At 38.4% G+C, this 19029-nt stretch overlaps 1 protein-coding gene across 2 annotated transcripts in view; it reads left to right on the top strand.

The window, feature by feature from the left end:
- Positions 1 to 10774: 10774 nt before the first annotated feature.
- Positions 10775 to 19029, top strand: part of LOC109030344 (serine/threonine-protein kinase Sgk2) — a 165448-nt gene continuing 157193 nt past the window's right edge. Inside the window, exon 1 of one of the 2 annotated variants that reach the window (XM_019041245.2) lies at positions 10775 to 10998. The gene's annotated coding sequence lies outside the window, so the exon portion shown is untranslated. The remainder of the gene's footprint in view (positions 10999 to 19029) is intronic. The other variant, XM_019041244.2, reaches the window with a different exon arrangement.

Below are 19029 nucleotides of genomic sequence, written 5' to 3'. Positions count from 1 at the left end.
AAGTCACAATTTTTACATTCTGCGAAACTTGAAAAGGGACCGGTATTTTTAAATATTTTTTTTTATAAATTTCTGAAATTTCATGAAAGATATGACGTGAAATTTCAAGATTTTATTTTTTATTAAATTTTGCCACTCTGTTTAAAACTGACAAAGGGGAGCCGAAAACGTAATGTTTCTTTCTTCTTTACTCTATGAAAGAGAGAGAAAAGAGGGGATGAGCCATGAATATTCGTGAAATTTACCCAATCCTTTTTTATTTCAAATAACATACTTTTTTTCCAAATGAAGGAAAGTAAAGAGGAGATAATTTGACCGCGTTTAGCATACATGAGCCAAGCATCATCAGCTAATGCCAAATTTAACCGGGCAATTTAATATTTTAAAAGAGAAAGTTTGTACGGATTCCTTTGACAATTTTAAGGAACTTGCAAAATTCACTGAAAGGATGTGTCCCTTTAAAGAGGGTATTTTGGCCCTAACTTTGGTCGAAAATTGAAACAGCTTAGAATAATGCCGTGTATGGTCAAATCGACTCTTGATCATCTACCCCATGAGAACTTGTCCTTATTCGAGGTGTTTTTGAAAGGTTATTACCTGATTTACCAGCGCAAAATAGTGATGTTTTCAGTTTTCTCGAATAGTTGCTCATTTTCGGTCCTAAATTAGATTGTTTATGTTTGAGCACGAGGGACTACCACTTTCATATTAGAATATGTTAATCTTTAGTACACCCATTAAAACATATTTAAAGGAGAAAGTGGTAGTCCCTTGTGCTCATACATAAACAATCTAATTTAGGACCGAAAATGAGCAATTATTCGAGAAAACTGGAAAACTTCACTACTTTGCGCTGGTAAATCAGTCAAAAACCTTTCAAAAACACCTCGAATAAGGTCAAGTTCTCACAGGATAGATGATTAAGAGTCGCCGATTTGACCATATATGGCTTATTCTAAGCTGTTTCAATTTTCGACCAAAGTTAGGGCCAAAATACCCTCCTTAATGGGACACATCCTTTGCGCAAAAATCGGCAGAACCGTTTTCATGTACAAAATTAAATTGCATAGTTAAACTTGTAAGTAGCTCGTGTAGCTTGGTTTTCTGCTTAACGCGGTCCGAATGTTTTAAACTTGATTGGAGTCGAAGTAAAAGGATGTCGTAACTGTAATGTTGCTTTCTCCTTTACTTTATGAGAGAGAATTAAAACAAATCAACCTGAAATCAAGAGGACTAGTGATATTTACCCAATCCTTTTCCGTTTCGAATAATATACTAATTTTTGGAAATATTGACAGTAAGAGGCGATAATCATTTTTTGTTCCTTCAAAGCATTAGGAGAAATTATAAAATCCTAAAAATTGGTAAAGAATAAAAGGTTCAGCAGAATATTGTATATTTTACAGTATGTACAAACACGAATGTATTTTGTGCTTACATTTAACCAGTTTATGAATGTTTAAAAATTTCCTCCCATCTCATGATCGTATAATTGAGCTAGGTTTTTCAACCTATAAATACTTTCAATTAAAAACGTTCGACAGAGCTGCAACAGGTATGGACATTTTCAATGATGCACAAAAAAGTTCGGTGAAGAATCATAATTTTCTTTATTTTTTAGTTCAGTGCATTTAATCAAAGCTACACCACTGCACAAATAAGCTATATTGCTCGAACAAAGTCATGAATATTATTGACCAATGTTGAGCAGAATCCTACGTACATATATACGGAAATCAATTCTCTCAGAACAGTTCATATCATCAATCCTCAGATACCATAAACATAGATCATAGATCATGCCCTTCTTTATTATTCAAGTACATATTCACACCTTTTGACATATCCTTTGAATTTTGAGAGCTTTCAGCTCTTAAAATTATTTATTCATACTTGCCTCAAGTTTTCTGAGCGGGCGCTTTTAATTGCACGCCTAAAGCTCTTGCGTGCCGTGTCCTTCAAAATTTCTTGTTCTACTAAATTTAAGCCGTTTATGGTGGAATTTATTTTATTGTATCTCATAGTTTTCCACAATCATTAAGAGAGGACCATCCATCCATAAATGAACCAGTCACGATTATATAAATTTCCAATTAGTACCTTTAGTCACCTTTTTTTACCAAATCCCGTGTACATTAAATGAATAGGTTAAGCGAAAGAAAATATAGTCTTCATAAGTAGCTACTCAGAGGCTAAACTTTTCCAATTATTAAAGTGTATCCTCGTATGATTTTGCCAGAATATTTTTTTCTTTCTTTCAATAATCACTTGAAATAATATCATTCAGACGCGGCAGACTGACTTTTACAATCACATTATATTTCCCGAAATGTAATATTATACAATCGACCAAAATGAATGTACCAATTGATGTTATTAAATCCATATGTACCTCTATTTTTAAGCCCAGAAAGTTATTTTGAAATGTTACAACCCTAAAATTTCTTTTTACTGGTCAGAAAATGTATCATTATATCTGGAGAAACTTGTAAATGAAACTTATAATCTTTCCCGTGCTTATTTTTCACCAGGTACTTTGTTTGATATACGATTATAATTTTTACCTGTCCCTGAGCGGGAGAAGTATCACTGTAGTTTGTTAAGGGTTCGAATTCGTGTAAGCAAGGAGAAAGTGCGTGTTTCTGAAACCTAAGCTGTATCAATGCCTCGCTCCGGTTTTCCATAACATTTCTTAAAATTTAAAAGGTCGTAAATGCGGTAATGTCATTTGGAGTTATGGAGGAAGAGTTTTTTTCTCGAAACTGTTCACAATTTCACATTCTATTCCGAGAAAAAATACTAACAAATTATTAAAAGCAAATCTTTGTTGGTTTCTTTTCCTACGAGAGGAAATGTGGAAGGGAGGACTGAAATGTAAACCAATCTTGGCAATTTTTGAAGCAAATCATTCGAATGGGCTACATTTTGAAATTCGGAACAACAATTTTTTTTCTGTTTCAGTTTTGAAAAAAAATATATGTACCATTTATTTCCCTATGTGCATAAGAGTCTTCACGGATGAACCAGAAATTGTAGTTCATCGTTGCGGATGGAGCCCAACGGCTTAAAGCGATCGCATTGAGATCGATATAAAAATTAGTTCCTTTATTTTGCCTTTAGTGCAGTGCAGTTTAAACTCATCGATGAGTGCTGAATTTCTAGAATTACGGTCAAGATTTAGACAGGAGCTAAGCTTTTGATTTACGAAGTGGGCAAATGCAGGAACTGAAAGCTGTTGTAATCTAACGCACCTGAATCTCACGATAAAAAACGAGACTGTAACGCATTTTGCGTCGTGTCGAATTGAAGGCGTTTCAAAGCATTAGCTCAGCACTCAGCAGTGAGGACTCGATGGAACATCATTTCACACACTGCCGTGCAACGCAAAAACGCCGTAAACGCCATTTTATATTTTATGCATGGAAACAACGCATCATGGCAGATAAACTTGTGTACTTTGGTACAATGTTTTTACAGAATTCTCTCGCAAGTACTATCAAGAACTTGACCTGAAAATTTGAGGTGCATGAGTAAAACAGTTTTCATTTTATAAAGTGTTATGTTCCAAAAAACGAGGGTAAATCTTGATGGATTTACGGCGTTCTTGCTTAGCACGACAGCACTGCCCAGTTGCAAATCGCAAATAGGAACATGCGCTTTCTTCTAAGACCAATTTTGTTAGTTAGACAGTAAGTTGCTAGTTAGGATGCTGAATGTGATTCAATTTGCCTCGTATTGACCTGTGAATGGAAATGTTGCATGTGTGAGGGATTTGCGATTTGACCATTGATTCTTATGTAAAAGTTCGCGAGAAACACGATGGTCCCACTGGTTTTCTCTGAAATTAACTCCCTAGCTCAAAAAAAAACTCTCAAGTTGAGGCCAAAATGGCCGGGGATATCCCTCCCTACCCTGAGATTTCACCTCTACATCAAAACGAACTCTCCATGCAAAGCTAGGGAGCAAATACATTAGCAGTGATGCCATGTTTTCAGTTTTGGAGTCCCCAAATAAAGTGGCAGCCCTGTCAATGTATTTGCTCCCTATCTTTGCATGGAGAGTTTATCTTGAGGTAGAGGTGAACTCTCAGGGTAGGGTGGGATATCTCCTCCATTTTGGCCTCAACTTGAGAGCTTTTTTTGAGCTTGGGAGTTGATTTCAGAGAAAACCAGTGGCACCATCGTGTTTCTCGCGGACTTTTACATCAGAATCAACAGTCAAATCGCAAATTCCTCACACATGGAACATCTCCATTCCTAATTGTGCTCTTTTTTTATCGTTCAACTTCGTTCTGACTAACGATAAGTGCTACCCATCAATGTTTAGGGTCAGACTCGTTCAATTTTCCACGTCCTTAGGGACCTGGGACCAGTTACATTTTTTAGGCGTGTAAAAATATATGTATTTATCATTAGCTCTCGGCTGCTACGTTGAAATTCAGAGCTGGCGAAATATTAGGTGATATATTTCTAGTTTGTACTGGAACTTCGTAGTTTGGGTCCTGATGAAATTTGTTTTATTTTTAAACTTTGGAAACTAGTTATAGTTGTTAGAAACTTACCAATTTATATAATGTGGGATTTTTTAATCAAAACCAAGTATTTCAAAACCGTTGTAAACGTTTGGACCTTTTTTTATCCTTATGTCCCTTCTTTAACGTAAACTCAGCATATCTTGACTGAAAATGTATAGTGATTGCCACTGATATAATCCGTCTTTAAACGTGGCTGGATATTAAATCGAAATACATTTTTGCGTACAACAGCATTAATGGAAATATATAATTGGCTGCACAAACGAAAATCCTGAAGACCTGGCAAAAAAACTTGTTATGAGATCGGAAGGCATGGATAAGAAGTTCGTTAGTTTGTTTGTCTTATTGACCTTCATATCTCCATTCAATTTATATTTTTTAACGTATGCCAAAGTTGTTGTATCATGTTGCATTTATTTTCTTTTTAGAATGTTTAAAATGTAAAGTCATATCATCTGATGTTGGCCCTGATGTTCAAGTTTAGCTGATTTCAGACGAATAACCAAAATGCGGTAAATCTCTTGGATTAAAAAGAGTAAAAGAGAAAACAAAAATACCCCAACACTTAAGGTGTTTGATACCTGAAAATGTACCTTAGATGTTTCTGTGGCTCGTTTGTGTCCATCACATTGAAATTTTGAGGAATGGATTTGGACGAGAATCAAGCTATGTTCAAATATCAAGTACAGTATTTTTATTTAAAATCATTAGCGTCCTAAGGTGTTCAAATCAAAGTAACTTTAGCTCCTTTTCATTCCTCCTCTGTGAAATTTCAATGGGAAAATGTTTTTTAGTCATTAATTTTGACTCTGTCCACTGTCTATAGTGCTTTCATGCTAAGGAAAAACACCGTAGGAGCCTTCAGACGTTACCACATTTCCTTCAATGAAAGACGAATTTACAAGAAAAATTGTGAATACTTTACTCTAAATTTTTCAGACGATATTGTTCGCATTTTAATCTAAAATGTCTGAAAAGTATGCATAACTTTCCAAAAATGCTCGTTTTATTCGGGGAAAACTTTCAACTCTCGAATATTCATACGGTGTTCTTCCGCAGCATGACAGAGTGGCTCTCTAAACTCTGGTAGGGCTCAATTGCTGATATTATATTACAGGGGCTGGCAAAATTTTTCTGTCAAAGAAAGAGGAGTTTATCCAAAAATTAACTAAAAGTATCATCCTCTGTCAAAAGAAATTAATATTTTTGTTTCGACCCACCGTGTTACTACCAGCATGAAAAAGTGAGCAACTGCCTGCCCTTTGTTCGAACGTCCTTACAATACGCTTAAAAACAGAGTATTTTCAATGATGTGTAAATAAATAAATGGTGACGGAAAGCTACCTCCAAGCCTCTAATAATCAAAGCATGCAATGTAGAGATCACAAATGTGTCCCCGAACTATGAAGAATGTACCAAACTTTATGTTTTTACGTTACCTAAGATTAGAGCAATAAATATTTATAAAATTATATTGTAATAAAAAATGTTCAAAATACTTCATGAGCGTTCGTCCATTTTTATCGACAGAAAATTTTTGAACCTCTAATCTCGTCCTTGAGAAACTTGTGTGTGTTATATTTCGATGGCCCAAGTAAAAAACCACGTATCTCCGTTTGCGATGTCTTAGATTTCCTGCAGGGCCGGATTTACCTACTTTCCGCCCATGGGCTGCCTGTATTTTGCCGCCCTCTTCTCATTCGTTTTGAAACATCAATAAAAACCATCTAATGGCGGGAGAAGGGTGCATAAAACGCGTTTACTCGTGTTGAACACATTTTTTGGGAAAGCCCTGGCAACACTACTAGTAAAAGTTCACGGAACTTTGCGCAAAAGTTAAGTTTCGTAAACCTACCTCTGTGTGGACAAGGCCCTCCATTCATAAGAAATGAACGAAAAAATTATGAAAGAACAAACATAAATGTGGATTAATGATTTTAACTTCCGCCGCCGCGCCGCGCAGACCGCACTGTGCTTAGCGCAATGCGTGAAGTATTCACGCAGTCTTGTAGGCACTATGCGTTTCACACTGATCGCACTGTGTTTGATGCAGTGCGTGAAGTATTCGTGCAGTCTTGTAGGCGCTTATATATGTTAAATGCCGATCACCACGCTGAGAGTTTCTTCTTTTTATATGAAGTCCTCGTCATCATTTCTCTCTAAGTCAAATTGCGTGTTCGGTTTCTCTCTTATCTCGACTAATTGAAGGTTCTGTCTCTTGTATCACTGAAAGACGACAAAATTAGAAATTACTATACTCTCAGGAAATGAGAGATTTTGTCGCATTTTCTCGTTAGTAATTTTTTTTTTCTGAATCCGATTTTTTTTTTTTATACCTACATTTCAAAATTTGCCGCCCCCTATAGATTTGCCACAATAGGCCGCGGCCCATGTGGCCACCCCCTTAATCCGGCCCTGATTTCCTATCATTCTTTATTTTTTATTTGGAAAACTTGTCAACGTATAGTTTCTTGAAAACTATCGCGATTTTTCCTCTCCGTCGGCCAAATACTCTGTATAAATTTCAAGCTACAAATTTTGCTTTTTTTTCTCAAAAAGCAGAAATTTCGAACTAAAGGAGGTACGTGGTTTTGCACTTTAGCCATCGATATTGTGAATCAAATAAATGTTACTTACTAACCAAATGGCAAGTGATTAGCCTTTAGACGAGGTCTTAACTAAAAGCGAAAACCACACGTTTCCTCCTCACAATTTTACGTAGAAGACGATTCTCACAATAAGAAGTTCAGGTATCGGTTACTGAATGAGATTTAACAAGTCTTTCTAACACAGATCAAATGGAACTTAGATTATATCAATGGTGTCATTTGTATTTTCGCCTTTGAACCAATGTTAATTGTAAACACTAATACCTCCTTTAGGAGTTGATTTCTCGAATTCCCGTTTTATGATTCGTTTTCCTCGTGAAATGTTGAAGAGAAACATGTTGTTCAGTGCTATAAATGAGGGGCTTGGAGGACAAGACGCATATGTGCAATTTTGAAAAAATTGAGATATTAATGATTTCAAGTAAAACTCGGTTTAATGCATGTTCGGAGAAATATTCGCTTGTAAAATTCAATGTTTAACCAACAAAAAGTCAGTCTGAACTTTCATTCCGGTATAAGAATCCATGTAATTTCGAAACTTCAAACACGCGTACCTATTTCTCGCAATACCAAAAACTGCACTTATGCGCCTTGTCCTCCAAGCCCCTCAATTGATACCTTGCCTAGAGGCTCATTACACTGGGCTTTTTAGAACTTATCGTGGTTAACGGAATAACATTTGACTCCTTTTTTGGTCAGCCCAGTTTTGTGAGGCTGCGAGACATTGTCAGTGTCACTGTGAAGAGAAACATTTTGGATCCTCGAAAGTATAAGTTTTATCCTCTCACACTTCCAGTGCATGAACGGTTTGTGCGGGGCCTCTCAAATGAATGTATTCTTTAGGGGCCTAAATTCCCCTCCTTCTCACAGTAAAAATATCACGGTGGAAACATCCATCGCGCTCAACTCCTCGTCAAAACTGTCCATAGCCCCATCAGACTTGCAGATCTAGTGACGGAAATGATAATTTGGAACATCTAAGCGTTATGAGATGTTAAAAAGATTTTGCACACGTAGCTTTTATTCAATATGAGAATCTGGATCTCACATTAAAATTAGGTTTAACTCTTTTGAAGTCGTGGAACAGAAGATTCGTCACCTTGATTCTTTTACTCATTTTGGTCTGCGTCAAGCAGAAAGGATCTAAGCCACATCAGCCATTGCCAAATTCAATCGAGCAATTAAATTTTTTACGTGGAAACGGTTGTGCGGATTTTCGTGCAGATTTCAATGAGTTTTCTGTAGAGTACGAAGCACATTCTTCAAAATTTTTATACGAATCCGCACAAACGTTCTCTTTTAAACAATCGGATTGCCCAGTTAAATTTTGCAATATCTGATCGATGTGACTTGGTTCTTCCCGACTAACTGCGGTGCATTTACGCAGAATACTCCGCTAACAGAGCTGGAAAATCAAGTGAGCATTCAAAAAATTACATTGACTGTGCTCTCAGAATTTTGAGATCGCAATTCTGTTGTCAGGAGACTAAAGCACTCACTTACCAATTTTAACAAAGAAATTCAACGTAATAAAGGTGCGGTTTTTTTAGAGAGAAAATATCGCATTCGAGCGCAGTTTCGATATCAGTATCGAATGCAATGTTTTCTCTCTAAAAAAACCACGCCTTTATTACGTTGAATTTCTTTGTTAAAATTGGTACGTGAGTACTTTAGTCTCCTAACAACAGAATTGCGATCTTAAAATTCGAGAAAAATTATTAGTAGCTGAAAAAATAGAGCCAATCGATGCGATATATCGCACGTCGTTCTGACAAAAAATATGGCGCCCATCGAATCACCTTAAGTTCCGTTGGACAAATCGACAACCTCGCATTCTGAACGGGACTCGAAAACAAACATCAAAGTGGTTCGTTGGGTCGTTCTCTAATCATAGCAATGCATCCGTCCTGGTTACGCACGGAAAATTCCAACCAATTTATATTTGTGGCTATTGGAATATCTCCAGTGTCGGTGGATTCTTGCAGCTTAGTTTATTTATTGATTTGTTTTTTGAGTGAGCGCGAGGTGAGGTGTGTCGGGCCCATGTAGTAATGTTATGAGCGATCTAACATTGTGGAAAATATAGGTTGGAATGTTGTTGTTGAGCCTAGAAACATAATAGCTCTGGCGATGTTCGCCGGGACATTTTTTTGAAGGGATTTGTGTCAACTTTCGCCGAGCTCCAAAACACAGACACTTTCAAAGAAGAGTTTCCTCCAAAAAATATGTATTTTTCAAAACTTTTCCCAGACTCCTTTTATGCTCCTATGATAAATCGAGGTGCTTGGAGGTCAATGCGCATAAGTGTAGTTCTTGAATTCTCGAGAAATACGTGTTCGAAGTTTCGAAATTATATGGATCTTTATGGCGGTGTGAAAGTTCAAACTGACTTTTTGATACTTAAAAATTGGAATTGGGGAACACATTTTTTCACAGAATATTCATTCAGACCAATTTTACTTGAAATCATTAATATCTAATTTTTTTCAAATTCTGCACTTATGCGCCTTGTCCTCCAAGCCCCTCAATTCCTAGTTCTGCGCATGCCTAATAATTTATTCATATCCTCTTAATGGCATGCTGCAATCTGGTTAAATGAAAATCCTGCCGTACTAAAGAAGAACGCCGTATGAACCTTCAGGCGTTGCCAAATTTCCTTTGATAAAACACGAATTTCCTGGTAAACTTATGAATATTTTTTTCCCAATTTTTCAGAAAATTTTTCTTGCAATTCCACCGAAAAGTCCTGAACATTTCAAGGGAAAACATTCATAACTTTCCTAAAAAATGAACATTTTATGGAAGGGGATTTTGCAACTCTTGAATGTTCATACGGCGTTCTTCCTTAGCACCGCAGAATGGTCTCTCTAGAATCTTAGATTCATTTGGGAAAGTTCCATTAGCCAACCATGGGTGGAACTGGAGGAGGGAAGGGAACCTCAGATAATTGCACGGCTCTCCCATGGAAATATATAAGGTATTTTGTGATATGTGACAGTTCTTTTATCTTCAAAATTGTACTTAATTTTTTTCACAAAAGCAGCAAAATTTGTTTAAAGACGCCCCTCTCAGAGCCCGCAGACCTCTCTAGATGAATTCCCATTCTGCCCTCCCCCTACGAATAAATTCCAAGTTCCGTCGCCTGCGTGGTCGATCATGAAGCATCATAGTAATGAACAAAGTGTATAATATTCCATTGACTTTGTTTTAAATTCTTTGATCACTCATAAAGGGGACGACTCATGTATTAAAGTGAATTTACTATTAAAATACGTGCAAAGATCATTCATTATAAGGGGATGCATCGGTTAGTTTTCTGTTGAAAAAAATAAATAAAACATAATCGAAGATTCTCAAAGATTGAACTAGTGATAGGTTTCTTCCGATTTTCGTCATCAAAATACCCTTTCACAGATTATAAAAGTAAATAATGATAAATTAATCTCTACTCGTACTTAATCTGGAGAGAAAACGAAACAGAATAAAAGAGCACGAGCTATCGTGTAAGTTAAGAGCTGCGCGCGGGATTTCAAATTTTGGCGGGCTCGGTGGCAACGAACTGTCACGACGCGTGGCGCTACCTACACGTCTGACCCAGAAACTCGCGCCAAAACAGAAACGGCCTTGGAAGTTAACGTCTCTTGGCCTTATTTTACGGTAGCGTGTGTATTTGTAGTGGAGTGTGCGTAAGGCGCCGTTGAATGACTCATTCATAGTGACAGAACTTCTTAATATTAATATTGAAGTTTCGGTTCGGTTACAAAGTTAATTTTAGCTCGGATTTCGGCCTGCCCACGCTTCAAACTGTTCGTGATTCACCGTATCTTCCCCGAGTCTGAGAAACTTCTACACCAGGTAGGAATGTTTCCTTTCTAGCCAGATAATGTATGCGAGCGCTGTACCCGTTTCTTCTGTTTTGTTATGTAAATTACGCAATCTCATACCCTCTTGACTTTCAAATTTCCCAACCTTGTTATCAGAGAGTAATTCTTGAGTTACTCGCTTGTGAAGGAAGGGACTAGTTTTGTTATTGGGTGTCTGGATTGGAATAATTTGCAGGAAATTGAACTTCTGTTGGGCTGATTTCCTTGCCGGGATCACATCTTGTTGGTTTTGTGAATATTTCATTGATAATGCCCCAGTTTAACTGAGATGAGTGGCAATGAATCTTACATGTGTCTGCCAGTCGCTGATTATTCAGAAAGTGTGAATATTTTTATGCAATCTGTCTGCATCGCACTTACCTACTTACGCTTACGATACCACGCTCCACTGTATCTGACAATCTCGTGGCATTAACTGATGTGCAAAACTGATAACTTCAGCTGAAAGAACCATGAGGTCAAAAGAAGGCAAATAATATTGTGGATAGCTGAGTAGTGTTGATTATGTTGAATTAACATTATCAACCTGGTTTTAGCGTACATCTGAAGAAGCTTATTAACTGAAAGCTTTCAGGTTATGGTAAAACCAATCAGCAATACTTGTTAATTCCTGTCTTGTTATCAACAGGACAAAACTTGATCACGGTCCTAAATTTTGATGTCAGTATATTTAGAGTTGCGTTTAAAATTGTAACCACAACTAGTCCGTAGACTTCCAGCTTTATGATCTGAACCCTTCAATTCCTCTGAGTAATTCCCAGTCGAAATGAAAATCCATCAGTTTGGAGGTGCTTTAGGAAGATAATATTATTGTTTACATTGTCTCGTCCACCTAGTCAATGGTCAGCCTTAACCTAATTTCTGTGATAACACATTTTCCGGCAAGTAGTTCTTATCAACGAGGAAAAGAGCCATTACCTAACGTTGAAGGAAGACATTATCATTTTCTTGACCTCAATTCGAACAAATTTTCTATTTGCTTCTAACCTATTTGGCTCCATCATTTTCAGTGCTCTATCTTTCCCCAAATATGTGGAATTGAAACGGTCAATTATAGTAGTGCATTGATTTTTGAGAAGGTACCCAACTATCGGATAAGTTATCGGAAATGAATAACCAGAATTACCAAGGGTTTTATTTAAGTTTGTATACCCGAAAGACTGAACCTCAGTTTTTACGGGTTTACATCTAATCTTAAAAGTATCTCATGATACTTGCTTGAAACAATTTTTTTAAGAGATAGACCCTTCACTCTTGTTTTCTAACATCAAGGCCTAAAGTTACTGACAATTGCTGCTTTTATCATTTTAACAAGAAATTTGGCTTTCTTATCACTGAATAATTAAATCAACAGGTAGTCAATCAGACTTAAAGTGCGCACCGCTCAATTCTTTGCACCTGGTGCGTTGAAGATTTACAACAGCCACTGAGTATTATAGATGAAATAATAGATAGTAACCTTATTAAGGTCCATAATTTTCATTTTAAGGGAATCTTCAGTTTGACCAAACATTGTCTTATTATCTGTGAAAATTGGACTACGTTAAACAGAAAGGAACTAACCTGGATCAGCAATTGCCAAATTTAATCGGATAATTTAATTTTTTAAGAGGAAATGGTTCTTCGGATTTTTTTACAAATTTCCGTGAATTTTCAGCATAGTACAAAGCAAACTCCTTAAAATTTTCAAAGGAATCCCTTAAATTGCCCAATTAAATTTGGCAATAACTGATGTGGCTTGGTTCCTTTCTATTAAACGCGGTCCATTTGTGAAATCCAGAGTCAGTATATATGTTAGAAACCCCGCACCACTATCTTGGCTACAGTGTAAAAATTGCTTTTGGAAATGAACGATCAGATTGGTTCATTCCAAACATGACTCATGACCAATATGTTGAACAATTGGACTGCATTTTGCAATTTGGAACTATAAATTCTAGGCCGGTTTAAAAACAACGTATGTCCCATTAGTTTCCCTATGCACATAAGTGTTTTTTCAGATGAGCCAGAATTTATAGTTCCAAATTACAAAATGCAGTAAAATTGCCCTACATTTTGCAATTAGGAACGACGATTTCTACCTCAGTTTAAAAACAACGTATGTATCATTAGTTTCCCTAAAAAAATATGTGTTTTATAGTTAAATTTGATAATAGCAGATGTGCCTTGGTTCCTTTCTGCGTAACTCGATGCAAATGTGGGTAATTTTTTTTTCAGACGGTCCCTTGCAGGGTTACCACAGTCAGGGAAAACCGGGAAATGCCAGGGAATTTTAACAAGTCAGGGAAAGCCGCGAAATGTCAAGGAAAATGACGAAAATCTCAGGGAAAATTTGTCATGTCACCTTCATTTGCTTTCTAGAATGGGTTTGAGGTTTCGAACAACACAGTTTGCCTGAAAAATATTTTCAGTTATGCCTTCTTTACCATCCGCCACAGCTTCAATAATTGTCAGGGAATTTCACCAAAATGTGTCAGCAGGGTGTCTACAAGTCCAGAATTTCCAGTAAGTCCCGAAATAGCACCGATTTTTGAAGGACGGTTCGGAAGTACTGAAAAAGTACGGCAACTCCGCTTGAAGGTCCGGAATTTTTTCCATTTTTTGTCGTTTTTGTCGCAATTTGAGCGAGGAATCAAAATTTTGGAATTTTTTCGAATTCCGTCAATTGGAGGTACTGGAGAAGTACTGAATTTTTCTGTTGAGGAGGTACTGAATTTCTTGGAAATGTACTGAACAGTGGCGTAGGAAGGGGGGGGCCAGGGGGGGCCTGGCCCCCCCCCAAAATTGGAAATAGTATCATCTGGCCCCCCCCAGAAATTCTGGATGGTGCAAAAACACCATCTTTAACGGTAAGTCTCTGTCGCCGTGGCCCGTGAGAGGATGCCTCTGGCATGATTCTGGCATTCACTAAACATTTATTTCGCAATTTTCACACAAATGAGTGGTTAAAAGTGAGAAAATAAATGGAATAACCTGTTGAATGCAACAATTTCAAAGTATTTTAACCTTAAAATGCATAAAACTGGGTGAATTTTATGCAGAAATTGAAGGAAGATTAACGCCACAAGTGCCTCGAGATGCGCTCAAATAGAGTTAAAATTTCAAAAATTTTCCGGGGGAGGCCCCCCGGACCCCCCGCTGACCTGGGGGGTATTCCATACCCCCCAGACCCCCCGGTGGTGGGGGGCCAGGCCCCCCCCCAGCAAAATGGCCTAGCTACGCCTATGGTACTGAAAAAGTACTGTAAAAGTATTGAATTTTGGCCAGCCTGTTTTAGTAGACACACTGGAAGAAAAACACTTTGGATCTAGAGTCCAGACTCTTGAAAACATTGACAAGAAAAAATACTCTTGATTCAATCGGATTTTTGCTTGAATCAAAACGAAATCCGCTTAAATTAAGAGGCTTGGTTATTGATTTAAGCTAGATTCTGATTGAATCAAGAGTGCTTTTTCTTGTCGATGTTTTAAGAGTCTGGACTCTAGATCCAATGTGTTTTTTTTCCAGTGCACCCTGGTCAGGGAAATCAGGGAAATGTCAGGGAATTTCATTTTCTAAATGCTGTGGCAACCCTGCCCGCCGTCAGTCGGCTCCTTGCTTGAGGAGATCTCAAACTTTTATTTTTTTAAAACTTTTTTCGTACGATTTTTATTCTGTGGAGCTCAAACTTTATCGGTCGTATTAGGGTGCCGGTCAGTCGAATCGAATCCTTTCTCGGGAACCTGAGCCTGAGACAAGCCGGTCCCGTCTCGTTGTCGGTAATCGCTGAGTAGCCGTCTCGTTTTTCGATGCTCGGCCAATAATCTGTCACTTCAAGTTTGACCACCGCCTCGACTTGGACGTTTCAATCAATATCTCTGCTCAGCTGATACGGCCCGCCGTACAATGGGTCGAGTTAATAGGAGAGGTCGGACAAAATTTGGAAACTTAAAAAGCTCATAACTCTTTCGGGGTGTTTACAAGTCCGGCATTTCCGGAAAGTCCGGAAATAGTACTGATTTTTTAAGGGCGGTCCGGAAATACTGAAAAAGTGCGGAGAATCCGCAAAAAGGTCCGGATTTTTTTTTTAATTTTTTGTCATTTTTGTCGCAATTTTAAATCTTTGAAATTTTTCCGATTTCGTCAAATGGAGGTACTGAAAAAGTACGGAATTTTTCTGTTGGGAGAGGTACTGAATTTCTTGAGAATGCACTGAAAAAATACCGTAAAAGTACTTATTTTTGACCAGCCTGTTTTAGTGCACACCCTGTCTTTTTATAACACAACTTTTAGATCTTAAAAGTGGTCCATTGGTTTCCCAGTAAAATTTGCATCTGATAGCATCCCCGAAAAATTTAAAATGTGACGAATTAAACATAAACATTTGCAGTTTTAGTAAAACAATTCATGGCTGAACCCTCCCATTGATTCGATCCATTGTGCGCCACTCGGCACTCGCCAGTCGCTTTGATATCATGTGTCGCGGGATTTAGCATTGTTGCCTGTCTGTCTCAATCTATCGTCCAACTCCTTCCCTTCGTCAACAGGGCCTTTAAAGGCTACCGACTTGATATCGTAGGTCGAATCCACTCGGCGACTAGTGGCGTAGCGTGCTTTGTGTTCTATCGATATTTCCCATTTGAAGCTATGATAAATATCGATTATTAAAGTGTTCGTTGCGAACACCCTGTTTATCGATACTTTTCCGTAGGTTTAAATGGCAGATCAATCCATGTATCGCATGCAAAGCACGCCATGCCACTGTCGGCGACATTGGCGAGCAGGGGTGGGTTATTCAGGGGGCAAGTTATTCAGCTTGCGCAGTATAACATCATGGGTTCCCAACAGTACTTTTTACCCGCAAATAGCGCGTTCGTAGTAATTTTTTCAAAAATTCAATGCGCACTTAGTAAGATTTTCTAAAAAAACGTAACACCCTATACTACCCCGTTTGGAGAAAATCAGTGCGTTTGCACTAATTTTCACAAAATATAAACACATGTTTCTCATAAGTTTTTTTGTTGTAAAATTCAGTGTGTCGAGCGTTCTCTCTTCACATTAAAACCGATTTTTCGATTCGTGTAATGGCACGGTCGGTTCAAGTGACTAAACTTCTCGTAACAGTCCTTTTAACCCCGTAAGTTCGGTCGAACGAGCCGCACGATCGGTTATACGAACTAAAACTTGGGTTTGACGAACCGAACAGTTCGAATGATGCAGAACACCACTCATGTTCGCCTTCATTTTTTGGATATGCAATTATAACTACCTGGAAGTCGAAATAGTTTCGCGTTTCGCCCCATCCAACTTCTTACACCTGCGTTAATGTCTCTGAGTCAGCCGAAAAGAGATTCTCCTTCATTTTGGGGATATACAATTTTACCTAATTGGAAGTCGAAATAGTTGTATCACGCGTTTCGCCCCATCCACCTTTTTACACCTGCGTTAAAGTCTCTGAGTCAGCCGAAAAAAGATTCTCCTTCATTTTGGAGTTATGCAATTTTACCTACTTGGAAGTCGAAATAGTTGCATCGCGTTATTTGCCCCATCCAACATTTCTACTCCTGCTTTAAGGCTCAGATACACCTGCGAGGTACAAGGGCCTGTTGAAAGTGAAACACCAATTCTGCCGTGATAGCGAAGAGAGTGTCAAATTTTCGAAATCGAGTTTCCTTGCAAATCCGTCCAATCTCTTTCAGATGAAATCATTGAAACAACTAAAACAGCAAAATTCATCGTAATTTCATGAAAACTAGGCATATGTGAAATCCGTAAGTGCGTAAAATATCACGTGGTTTCAAGCAAGACAGCAGTAAGTCAGTGGCGTGGCGTCCATAGGTTCGCAGTGTTCGCCGAACACCCTAAAATATTTTGAAACAATTAATAAATTATGGCTAAGAATGTGGGAAGCAATACAGAATACAGAATGGTAGATCGCAAATAAGTGTCGGGCGCTTTTGGCTTCCGACAGCGGCATGTGGCGCGGCGGAGAGAGAAAATCCTTTGACGCGTGGTCCGCACCGGCTACCGAACCTTGATGATCTGCGTACGGTGAGGAGAGAGAACCTGGGTGCAATGATGAAGGGGCAAAGGGTACACGAGAGAGGAGAGGCACCGGCGCACTATGGTCCGAATAGCCGGTTTAAGCGGCAATAAATCGAAAAAGTGAAGTTTGGAAAAAGTTAGATTTTAAGAGGTAGATCGATAGTACATACTGTAGAGAAGACTCCTGTAAAATTTCACTTCGATTAAAGCACTAATAAAGATGTGACAAGCCTGGGAAGTGCGGCGCGCGGAGCACTTTATGAGTGCGATTCCAGTTACCGAGCGGCAGTGCTGTGTTTAAGGGCTTGTTTTCGTCGTTTCACCGTACCTGAAAGTGTTTGGGCACTTGATTCACAAAATACAAGATAAGTTTAAGATGTTTCATGCTGAAACTGTTCTTTTTCATCATATCTAATGTTCTAGATTAACCCTTAGACATAGTCACTTTTTTCAATAAAATCGCAAAAGTAGGACCCAAAAAATATCCTTTGCACCTCTGAGCACCTCGTAATTTTACTCGGAAGTTATTGTCATGACTCTATACTACCTTTTAGTCTGAGTGGCAGATCAATCACACACAATCGCCTCAAGTTATTTCTCATGAAAAATGACGTTTTCGCGTTTCTTATCACTTACTACAATTAGCTATCATATGCCATTGACGATGACTTTTATCATGTTCCATTGTCATATTCTAGCAAATCGAATGCATTAGAGCCTAAATCTGCCCAGGCAGAATAATACGAGTTGATGGGGTTGATCGGGACCAATTGAAACTTTGTGCTCAAGAACAGCAAAGAATCGCCTCGGGAGGCTACTTTGAGGCCCCGTAAAAGTTTTTTTTTTGACGTTTTAAGTGTTTCAAACATATAATCTATCAGTGTAGATATATGTTAGCATAAGTTTAGCTTGGCAGACGAAAACAAGTCTAAACGGTTGATCGGTGGGACTTGAAAGTAAGGCTCCCGAGCAATGAAATTGTCTTAGGAAGCCACTTTGAGGTCCCGTAAACGTTTTTTTTTTTTACGTTTACCCATGTTTCAAACAAATAATCTATCAAAATGGATATATTTAAGCTTAAGTTTCGCTTGGCAGACGAAAACAAGTTCAAACGGCTGATCGGTGGGACTTGAAAGTAGGCCTCTGGAGCCATGAAACGTAGAAGTATTATCCTGAGCTGTCTTTTTCAAGTTCCCTTGATAGTAGTGTTTGACGAGGCTCTACTTTTAGCTTCTTATAGTCCATCCAATGTAAAATTAATTTTTAAACTTATAAAAAAAAAAAAAAATTCTACCGAGAATCGAACCCGGGACATCAAGAAGATAGGCGAGACGCGATGCCAACTGCTCCACCGCATCACTTGGATCTAGCCTCAATTTAAGGTTTCTGAACAAATTATTACCACAGTTATATAAAGTATAAAAATGTTAAAAATGGATTTTTCCTGAAGAATATTAGCATTTTTGCACTCAGCGACCCTAAAAACCCCTGAAAACTCACGTTGCGAGGTTTAAACATACGTATCTGATTTAATGCCGCTTAAACCGGCTATTCGGACCATAGTGCGGCGCGCGGCGCAGAGCGGAGCGTGAGCATTGGGTTCGGAGACGAGTGCGGACAGCGCTCGCGAAGAGATCACAGCATGCAGAGAGAAAAGGGAGGGGAAAAGAACGAGAGAGGAAAGTCGCTCATTAGTCCAGCTGTTTCCTATAGCAGTGGTCCGCAGGGGTTTGCGAACCGCCGAATTTCCTGTATGCCGCGATTCGCCCTCCGCTTTCCCCCCCTGCGCCTGCGGGCCGCATCTCCCAGTTTCCCAGTCTCCCTCTCCCAACTCTCTCTGCAGGTGCGTGTTGCGAAAATACGTCATCATTTAACAAAATAAATTACAGGAAAACGATCGGTAAAAAGAACAAAATTTCAATGACAATTTACCGGCACAATTTTCACCAGAAAGGGTTAAAATCGTGTTCTTGCGGCT

This window comes from Bemisia tabaci, chromosome 9, assembly GCF_918797505.1.
Source record: "Bemisia tabaci chromosome 9, PGI_BMITA_v3".
Lineage (NCBI taxonomy): Eukaryota > Metazoa > Arthropoda > Insecta > Hemiptera > Aleyrodidae > Bemisia > Bemisia tabaci.
Note: the sequence above shows the minus strand (reverse complement) of the source record. Positions and strands in the feature narration are given on the sequence as shown.